The sequence below is a fragment of the Globicephala melas genome, chromosome 17 (genome assembly GCF_963455315.2).
Source record: "Globicephala melas chromosome 17, mGloMel1.2, whole genome shotgun sequence".
Lineage (NCBI taxonomy): Eukaryota > Metazoa > Chordata > Mammalia > Artiodactyla > Delphinidae > Globicephala > Globicephala melas.
This window is the reverse complement of record NC_083330.1, coordinates 22,880,168-22,889,789: the sequence shown is the minus strand read 5'-3', so window position 1 is coordinate 22,889,789 and position 9,622 is coordinate 22,880,168. Positions and strand designations below refer to the sequence as shown.

Sequence of the window (9,622 nt, the reverse complement as noted above, 5' to 3'; positions counted from 1 at the left end):
CCTGCCCTGAGGTAGAAATCCTCTTTTTGCAGGAAGTGCAGAGCAAAGTTCAAAGCTTTCTCCATCAAAAGAAAGTTCGGCCTGATCCAGTGTAACGTGATTATGTGACAATTAGGCCAAAAAAAAAAAAAAAGAGTCAGGGCTACTGCATCGCTGGCTAGAGCTGGTTCCTTGCAATCTTCACCTTTCTAAGAGATATTTATCACTTCCCTGTTCAGTAGAAAGGCGCACCCCCAAACAGTACACTATTTAGGGCCAAAGCAACTGGTAGCTTTGGGCTCTCTGGGACGGAGAGTTTTAAAGAGGTTGTGATGAAATGTCCCCACCAGATGCAGAGGCCATTAGATGAGCTTGAGGGAGAGAGGACAAAGAAAAAAGCGAGGGTTTGCAGACCCTGGGGCAGGCCCTGTGGCTCTGGTGATCTTCCTCATGACTGCCAGGCTTGTTTTCTCGCTATAAAACAAGCTCAGGGGAAGAGATCCGGGAACATATGTATATGTATAACTGATTCACTTTGTTATAAAGCAGAAACTAACACATCATTGTAAAACAATTATACTGCAATAAAGATGTTAAAAAAATAAACAAAAAATAAGGATATATTAAAATGTATAAAAAAACAAACAAAACAACAACAACAAAAAACAAGCTCAGTTCAACCGGTGTTAGAAGAGGGTTAAAAGAGGTCATAAATCTTTCTGGGCACTGAAGATCCACGGAGAACTCAGCCTGATGTCTTTTACATCTGTTTCGGGTTCTCAGCCTCATCTGGCTCAGCTGCCTTTTCTCCAGCGATAACTCACAAGCCCCATTCAACCCCGCTGAGTGGCGGGTATAGGGTGTCACCCCTCAGAGCACTGAGGATGAGGGCTGAGCGTCCGGGCAGCCGCCAAGCCCCCAAGGCTGGCCCGCTGACACCGTAAGTCTATACCCAGGGGCCGGTGGAGGGGAGGCCGCGGGACTGACGGCGTAAGCGGGCAGCGCACACACACAGCCTGGAGAGGGGAGCCGACGGCGGGTGGGAGAGCGCTGGCTGAGGTTGGTCACACGGAGATTGAATTTCAGCCGAACTAGATCAGAGCTGTGGGAAACCACCTTCTTCACACACAGCCGTCTCCTAGGAAGATGTGGGAGGGCGGCTGTGGAGACAGAGGCAGGCAGCTGCGGTGCAATCCCGAAGTCAGCTCAGCTCGCAGCAGCTCGCAGCTGACTTTACTGTCTCCCTCTCCCCAGACGTCGTGGACTCTGGGATTTTAGACTGAAAGGCTCCACGGTGTCAGGCAGAGATGGGGCGGTCAGCATTGAAAACACACCCTGGTTTGGGAGTGCTGAAGGGAGGGAAAGCATGCTGTGTGTCTTTAAAGGAGGGAAAGCATGGTGATGGAAGTATGGGAAAGGCATGGGACTTTTAGGTCCACACTTGTACAAGGCAAACTCCAGAAGGGATTTTGGTGGCTTTAACCCGTACCTTTAGGGTTTGATGTTTGATAGCATTTCATTAACGTGCAACGTGACCTTTCAATACCATAGCTGTGTTTGCTGCTACGAACTGCTCCTCTAATCTCCTGTCTCTGCTTGATAACCTAACGCCATCTCAGTGACCCAGAATACCAGCTTTTTTAGGGGAGGCATTGGAGGAGTGGAAGATGGGGGGAAAGTTTTCAGATTAAAGCGGGAACACTTGCAGTCCTATTAAAAAGGCAAGAAGTCAGCATCTTTGAAATCCACCCCCTCCGCAGGGGCGGGGAAATCCTCTCCAGGAGACAGTGGGAACACACTTGTTCCTAGCTGGCACCAGAGTGGCTTTCTCCAGGGCAGCGAGGGCCTGGCACTCTCTCCAAGCCATTTGAATCCAGGAGCCTTCAAATGGTCCTTTTTTCTTTTCCTGTCACTCAACAAGAGGCTGGAGGCAAAAATTCGGCCAGCAGCTTCCCCTGACCCAGGCAAAAAACAACCCGAGTCTTCCCAGAGCTCTGTAATCTTCTGGTTTGCACATCAATTTCAAGCTCACTGCTGCTGATGAGAAAATGACCTCGAACCATTGCTCACTGAATATCCCATGTTTTTTGACCATGCAGTGTGCTTCCTGTATAATGCTCCTTTTCTTGGACTGAGAAGTTTCTGGAGTTTGCACAATGTGTGGGCCCAAGGAAACAGGCCAGGGTGTCCCCAGTGGGATGGACTGTCACCCCTCAGTAAAAGAGAGAAACATGCAGAGCAGAGACAGAGTTTGCTGTGCCGGATCCAACTCAACGTCTGATTTCTCAGGCACTCGCTGCTTTATTGGATTTCTCGTGATTCGCAAAAAAAGACAATTAGAATCCTAGCTAGAACTCAGGTGCTGGTTTTGATTCTCCTAGGTCAGGTGGATATCCAAAAGGGTGCAGGGAAAGATTGCAGGGAGTCTGTGATCTATAATTAAAAATATATATGTAAAAATGTTATATTATTTCCCCTAGCCCTGGGAAGAGAGTTCTTACGTCTTCAACAGATTTTCAAGAGTCCAAGACTCTCTCTGATTTAAGGACTACTGTTTTATATTGAAGATTTTCCAATGGTAATTTCAGCTGGGGGGATGGGGACCTTGGCCTCCCTCAATCATAGGTTCTACAAAGTAAAATATACTGCCTACTGTATCCTGTGCCACAGGGGAGCCTGGCTCTTTGCTTCATGTAACTCAGTGAAAACAATAACTGAGAGGACACAAAAGCAGGCAGGGTGTCTGTAGAGCCGCTGCTGACGTGAGTATGCGGAGCGTGGAGTATGCCTCTCCCTGGGATGAATCCATCCAGTTGAAACCCTGGTCCCAGATATTGTGGGCCCAAGGCAGTGTTCTGGGAAGATTATATTATTGAAGAGAGAAAACATAAATGAGACCGTTAAAGAGCTTACAGTCTAGTTCAGACTTGCTAAACCTCTTGGAAAGGGAAGTTAGATAAATACAGAGTGAGATTTGGACCCGTCCCATGGAAAGAATGTGCGCTGGCCTGCGGTGGGACAAACCTCTTTCTGCCAGGGCAGGGAAGGATTCTTGAGGGAGAGGTGGTTGTCATAAGACGTCTTGAAAAATGACAAAGATACCAGAATCCCACGGTCCTCTGTCCCGAGTTCCAAATTGGATGTTTGGCTGCAAATTATGGGCATGTTTTGCTGTAAGAAAATCCAATTTTTATAAATAAGCTGATCTCTGAACACAGACAAATTGGGGACGGTGATAATTTACATCAAATAGTACCTACTCTGGATGCCAGATTCCTATGAGGGAAACTTTACATACTGTATTTCAAGTAACCTTCTGACAACTCTGTGAGAGAGGTGCTATTTCGCCCAATTTTCAGATAAGGCACCTAAGCCTTAGAAACCTCAAAGCGCTTCTTTGCCGTTACTTCTCACCGATTGGCAGAGAGAACCGAGGCTGAAAGCCAGAAGAGGCGATCTCCAAAGGCCGGGCTCTCACAGTCTCCACTAGGTCGCTTCTCAGTGCAGTAGAATCTGATGCTTTCCCAGAAATGTCAAGACCCAAATTCAACTTACACACAACTTGATTTTCAAAAATCAAGGAAGAAAAAGAAATGGATATTTGCCCAGTGCCTACTATCTCCCGGCTACTATGCCAGGGGACACAAGTTTCTCATTTTGTCAAAAATGAAATTTGATGAAAAATTCAATTCTTGTGGAATATTTTCAAAATACATTTATCAGTTAAATTTAGGTCTGTACATGCAAATTGTCTCTCACCGAGAACTCACAAACTGGTCAGAACTTTCCCAGGGCAGAGGGTGGCTTGTGCTATTTTATTCCCTTTGCCTAGTAGAGTATCTGCTATAGGTCAAAAAGTAATTGCTGAATGAAGAAACAAGTACGAGGATGAACTACTTTGAGGGCAGTGATTAAGAAGTCTTATTCCTTAAAGTGGAAGCAGGACATGGGCACTGGACATGAAGATGCGGGCATAGCTCATTATGGACCAAAAGTGAGCTCATATACAGTAGACTAAGAACAGTGAGAGAGAAAATAAGAAGATGTGGAGAGCTCAATTTTGCAACTTGAAAAACTAGGCTTTGTTTTTCTAATGTTTAACTGTTTCTATTCAGTTTGGGGAAATGAAACTCTTTTACTAGTTAGAACTTCTACCCCAATGAATATAATACCTACCCTTTTCAGAGATCTCAATGAAGAATTCTTGTGATTTTTTTTCATTATGGCACTCGGGTCTATATGATATTCAAATATAATCTCTACCTTCTCCCCTTTCTCAGCATGCGTGTCTGTTTGGTAAATATTCATGTGTCAGGGGTCTTTGGTATTGGGGAATTAACATTTCATTTTTTGGTTGGGAGTGCAAATAGTTAATCCAAATGTAATGCTGTTGGTGAATCGGAGCTTGAAAGAATGAACCAGTTTTGAGGACAGAAATCATGGGCTTGAATGGCAGCTTAAGAAAGGGCATTTCTGTTGAGAAGTGTCCTGAAGCAAGTGCTACCAAGGGGAACTATGCCCTTTCCAGACTTGAATATACACTTAAAGCTGTGGATAACCATCCTTCTTGCGAAATGCAGGGCTTTGTGTACTCAGAGACAGAGGGTCCAGATGCTATCTGAAGACTGCTTGCAGGTCTCTGGTGTGGTCAGAGTTCACGGAAGGTAAAGTTATATGGAAAGTTAGCTGCTTCTGGCTTTTAGCTCATCCTCTGCTTGCCCTGTGTCTTTAGGCCAGTACAGAACTGTAGAGTCTGGAGGAGGCAATGCAGTAGGGAAGAAACTTTGTATTCTATTACAAGTTAATTGCTAAAGGGATGTTGCCTATAAACTGAAATTATACATAATGGCACAACTTTGGGAACCCCGCCTCCCATGTAATGAGCGTTAAGCTTTGTTTAGCTCACAGGAAACATCCTGACCAGGCCCACCTGCGAATGAAGGCAGCAAGGAAGAAATTAACACATCTCCTCCAGAGGCTGACCAGAACCAGGAAACATTTGACTTTATTCCCTCCCTTTTAATAAAAAAGAAGCCAGAATTGTAACTCAGGCAAGATGGTTCTTTGGGACACTAGTCCACCATCTTCTCGGTCGCAGGCTTTCCGAATAAAGTCACTATTCCTCGCCCCAACACCTCGTCTCTTGATTTATTGGCCTGTCGTGCAGTGAGCAGTAGCAACTTGGACTCAGCAACAGCAATAATCGTCAGGCTCAGAGCTCCTCAAGAAGCTTATCTCACTCCGTGCCCCACAGGTTATAATATGTATCATGATGAGGTTGTTCCAGGGATTGAGCCATCCTTCTTTCCTTCCTTCCTCCCTTCCTTCTATTTATTCACTAATTCATTTGTTCACTTAACAAACATAGATTGAGCCTCTCCTGGAGCCTCATAGAGGTCCCCTTCTGGCTGAAAGGAACATAAGAGTAAGCACTCTGAGTCCAGGGTGCATTATAGTGTTAGAGTTATGCACAGCTTAGCTGAGCAGGGCAGAGGGGCACCCGACCACTGGCAGTCAGGGGTAAGGATATTTTTCCAGAGGAAGTCATCTTGAGCTGAGTCTCAATGAGCACAAGAAAAGTTTGCTGGGAACAAAAGAGATGGTAAGGCTATCCAGGCTGATGGAACGCCATGCATGAAAGCATGGAGGGGTTGGGGGAGAGGGCAGGCAAGGGAAATAGTGGCAGATGTTGAGAATGGATGTAATGCTGCCTGGACCCTGGGTTGTGTATGGAGCCATGATGGGAGATGAGATCAGATATGAATAAGATTTGCTAACATTTATTGAGCACCTATTTTCCTGGTGTTGTTCTAACAGCTTTCTTTGTTGACTTAGTTCATCATTACAACAGCCCTATGAGGTGGGTATTAATATGTCTTGTATTTTACAGATTCACGGGGAGCTCAAGTATCTTGCTCGACAGCACACAGCTAGAGAGAAGCCAGCATTCACCCCAGAGTTTGACTCCAGAGCCTGTAGTCTTAATGGCTAGGCCAGGTTGCTGCTCAGGTTTGCCTTGACAAGTGACCAGGGAGACTCGTTCCTACCCATTGATCCAGGTTAGAGTGGAAATTACCATGAGTACGGATAGAGTTTTCTTGTTTTTTTTTTTTTTTTTTTTTTTTTTTTTTTTGTGGTACGCGGGCCTCTCACTGTGTGGCCTCTCCCGTTGTGGAGCACAGGCTCCGGATGCGCAGGCTCAGCGGTCATGGCTCACGGGCGCAGCCGCTCCGCGGCATGTGGGATCTTCCCGGACCGGGGCACGAACCCGTGTTCCCTGAATCGGCAGGCGGACTGTCAACCACTGCGCCACCAGGGAAGCCCCGGATATAGTTTTCTTATACCAGTTTTTCCTTCCTTAGATCAAAGTTGCTCATGCTGTTTTAATATCAGAAGGTCAACGCTGAGGGTAGCGACCATGTCTGTTTTATTCATCAATGCATATTCAGTACCAAGTACAGCATCTGGTACATAGTAAGTACTCACTAGAGATTTATGGAATAAACAATTAATTCATTGATATTTACCTATTAATCTTATTACGAAGAACTGAATTCAGACATATGTTCTCAATTAATTTAACAAGAGCAATGCATTTCACTAAAACCTTGTCACATATCATATATATAATTGGAAATCTGTGAAATAGTCAACCCCAAGACAAAACTTACAGAGATTAGTTTCTTCCAAAATTATTAATCAATGGCGTATGTGCGTGTGTGTTCCACTTGTGTCATATGTATTTGCTTTATTTAATATGTGCATTCTTCAATTTGCAGGTTGTTCAAGCTTCCTACCCCTCTTCCAGTCAACAAATCAAAAGGTGGGTGCTGTGCTGTGTGCCTATGATTTTCATAGAATCCGTGCTATTTCTTTTGATCATGATCAAAAGTTGACTTCATTAGACTTTGGAGATTCCAAGGACTGGGTAATACAATTAGATTATCCCGAGGTCCAGGAATGGAATTTGTCTAGTGACATTAATGCATTGATTGCATCCTATATATTTCAGTGTCTTAAATGAAGTGGCTCTTTCCTTTGCAAGAAGCAAAGAGCACGGTAGAAATAGAGAATTGTGTTTTCTGTTTGGTCAGCAAGGCAGGCAAGGCCTTATGTGCTCTGTCCGTCAACACTGATAAGCTGACACATCGGGAGACAGAGGAGGATCTCCAGCTGTTCCACCTACGCTGGATCCCAAGTGCCGTCATCCCTCTCAGGAAACTAAGGAAGCCCAAACAGAGGAAGAGGAGTGCCATGAACAATTAATCTTCTGCTCAAATGGGGTTTTAGAAATTATTTGAGTATCCATATATTTTGAACTTCAAGAGACCTTACTTTTCTGGGCTTCCTCCTGGTAGCACAAGAGTACATGTTTTGAACATCTCAGTTGGTACAGCCTCTCTAGAAAAGCCTTCATCAAAAAGAGCCAAAATTAAAAAAAAAAGTCAAAACTAGAACAAGATAACAGTAATTTTTTTACCATGAAATAAACATTTTTCTTTGATTTCCTAAGTGTATTTGTGGTTTCAATAGTATTTGATGCATTTTATCCAATTATGAAAAATATAAATGATTATAACATGATTTATGTGCTTTACTGTTTACAGATATACAAATGTCTATTATAAGATTCATATTTGTTTATTTGGCTCTCATAAGCTCTTTCTAAAATGAGGAGAGGTATCATTATTCTATTTTCACAAATGAGGAGACTGAAGTTCAGGGGAGATACTAGGTGAGGGGATTTGTCTAGGGCCACCTCATGAAAAATAATGTAGCCCGAACTTGAACCCAGTTCGGATTCTAAAACCCACCCGCCGCTGATCCATTCTGTGGATAAATCAAGTGAAGTAGGGAAGTTATTATTGAGTGTCCGCCACGGGTTAGGTAATTTCAAACACACTACCTCATCTAAAACCTGCAGGGTAGGAAACTGTTATCAAAGATAAAGAAACTAAGGTTCAGAGGGGACCCATGACTTTGTAGATGCTTAGTAAATGGCTGAGCACTTTCAGTGAGAAATGATAGATAACCCTGGGAAGAGAGGTGTTGTTTCACTGTCAGGTTACTGACATTCCTTGAGAATGCAAAGCCAGGCAGAATATCTCACAAAAGGAAGCTTATTTGTAAAAGGAGAGTTTGGGAACTTTTTTTTTTTTTTGGCTATTTTGAGGAATATTTTCTTTTCCTTTTCAGCAAGTCTTTATCAGGAACCGTATCTTTGCTCTGTCACCTGCAAACAGACTTTAAAACAATGAGAACCACCCTCTGCAGGATATTGATTCTGATGGAACAAATGTTGATTAAGCAGAATGGTGGCTTTTTTTAACTGGAGGAATTCCAGATCTTTCCTTAGTCCTGTCTCTCCAGGGAAATGAGCTCTGTCCTCAAAAATCTACAGAAAACCTGAGTCAGAATGAAGATTTATGATGGGAGATGCTGGCCGGAAGACGGCTATCTGGTAGGCTATCTAGAAGCTCATCTTTGTGTTATTAGAGAAACTCTCTCTCTCTCTCTCTCTCTCTCTGTCTCTCTCTCTCTCTCTCTGTCTCTCTGTCTCTCTCTGTCTCTCTGTCTCTCTCTGTCTCTCTGTCTCTGTCTCTCTGTCTCTCTGTCTCTCTCTCTCTCTCTCTCTCTCTCTCTCTCTCTCTCTCTCTCTCTCTCTCTCTCTCTCTCTCTCTCTCGACAGGATGTAGCCTGGTTATCACATAATCTTCTCAAGTTTCATTCCCATTCTGCTTACAAATGCCCCAAATATAAAGAGATGCATTTCATTAAGACAGCCTTTTAAGAGGCAGTTTACCCCAGCTGTTGCAGTCTATCTTAAACACCTACCTTTTCACCCTCGTGTGGAATTTACATGTCGATAAGCGCTATAAAAAAAGGAACTCTAGAAATCTCGGCAAAGGAAAAACACCAAGGCTGCCTGTGAGATTTGAAGTCAGAAAAAAAAAGCCCAGGAAGCTTGACGTTCCAGAACCACTCCCCTCGTCCTCAGACTCGAGACCTGGGACAGGGCTTGCTTGCCCTGGGGCTTGGGGCGGACCCCAAACACCAGGGGCTGTAAACACTTTTCTAGTCACATAAACAGGAGGAGATTCTTTGCCTGCCACTTTGGCATTTTCCTGTCAGGAGCCGGTGACAAAACAGAAGTGATAGATGTAGGTAGAAACAGGAGAACCAGCCTTGGAAGTTTTCGGGCGCCCCCATGAACTCTCTTTCCTCGCACTGCCCGACCCCATCAGTGATGAATCTTCAGCACCTGACTTTCCTGCGTGCCTATCTCCACCTATCTGCACTCCCAGTCGGCTGCGCGGGATTTGCTAGCAAATGACCTGTGAGCTTTCTCTCACTCCTGGGTCTGTAAGCACAGAGAGCCAGGGGCTCTTGGGGGGCTACTAAGTCCAGAAGACTTTCAAGGTCGGGGGTCTGGGAGTTAGAACTGAGTGTTCAATGGGGAAAACAGGAGGGTTGGTGCCAGAGCCTTGCCAGTGTCCCGAGCAGCCTATCTTAGCTGATGGGGGTGGGGATGGGGTCTCCTTTGTTGGAGAGGAAATAAACCTGGGACTCTGGCCCGCCTGATCCTGCAGGATGGGCTGCCGTGTTTGAAGTCAGGACTGGTGGGTTCAGGAAGCTGGCTGCA

At 44.7% G+C, this 9,622-nt stretch overlaps 1 long non-coding RNA gene across 2 annotated transcripts; it reads left to right on the top strand.

Annotated features, from left to right (window-relative positions):
* The first annotated feature begins 952 nt into the window (after positions 1-952).
* LOC138842397 (uncharacterized) lies at positions 953-7,452 on the top strand. 2 transcript variants are annotated; one of them, XR_011376868.1, is made up of 4 exons: positions 953-6,038; positions 6,342-6,453; positions 6,759-6,802; positions 7,078-7,452. It is a non-coding gene; the product is annotated as an uncharacterized lncRNA (long non-coding RNA). The 2 variants fall into 2 exon arrangements; XR_011376867.1 differs by having other exon boundaries at positions 7,074-7,452.
* The last annotated feature ends 2,170 nt before the right edge of the window (positions 7,453-9,622 follow it).